Below are 1022 nucleotides of genomic sequence, written 5' to 3' on the forward strand. Positions count from 1 at the left end.
AAAAAAAAAAGCAGTAGAGCCAGAGTTGATCTTGACAGGATTCGAACTTGGAATGCAGCACTGGAAGAAATTCCTCAAAAGCATTTTTGTGATACTCTGAGTCTGCCAGTCCACTACTTAATAATAACAACAACAACAATAATAATAATAATAATAATAATGATGATCTGTTCTACTCAAAGCACAAGACTTGAATGTTTTGGGGGAAGGGGTAAGTTGATTATATTGACCCCATTACTTGATTGGTACTCTGTAACAGTGGTTGGCTGTAGGAAGGACATCAAACTGTAAAAACCCTGCCAAAGGTGAGACAAGAGCTTGGTGTAGTCTTCTGACTTTCCAACCCATGCCAGCATTGAAAGCGGATGTTAAATAAGGATGAAATTCTGTGTATTTGAACAGAACTATATTAAGAAGGGAGTTAGGGGTTTGACCCAAATTTCTGCTGGTTGGTTGGTTTATATGTCTGTAGGGAATAAGCATGGAAGGTTATGAGTTTAAGGGAGTAGAGGGTGTAGGAAAATAGTTTGCTACAGGGGTGTATAAGCTTGTATATTTAAGGGCTTCAACTAAGGGACTGGTAAGAGCCTGTACAACAACTTGGTGCCAGTGAAGAAATACCTCAAAGTAGTTTGGTTCCATTCTGCTATAGTTTTGTCGATCTTCCTTCGATTGGTTTCTTGTTTTCTCTTAACCCCAAGAAGATAAAAGGCAAAGTTAATCCCAATGTGATTTGAGCTCAGAACATAAAGGTCGTAAGAAACACCACAAGGTATTGTTGTTTTGATTCTGTAACAATTCGACCAATCAAATGCTTTAATGCTTAGGTATGTATGTAACCTCTCCCCCCTCCTGGTAATTTTCTAGATCCACACCACCGCACCCTCATCTTGCTCCACTTCCAAAGCGGTGTTTCACATTTTGACATCATCCAGACCAATTTTTCTTCCTCGCCCCACTCCCCTTATTCTCCTTACCCGCAGGCTGACCTCTCCTACCCCCCCCCCATCCCCACCATCTCT

The sequence above is a fragment of the Octopus bimaculoides genome, chromosome 24 (assembly GCF_001194135.2).
Source record: "Octopus bimaculoides isolate UCB-OBI-ISO-001 chromosome 24, ASM119413v2, whole genome shotgun sequence".
Classification (NCBI taxonomy): Eukaryota; Metazoa; Mollusca; class Cephalopoda; order Octopoda; family Octopodidae; genus Octopus; species Octopus bimaculoides.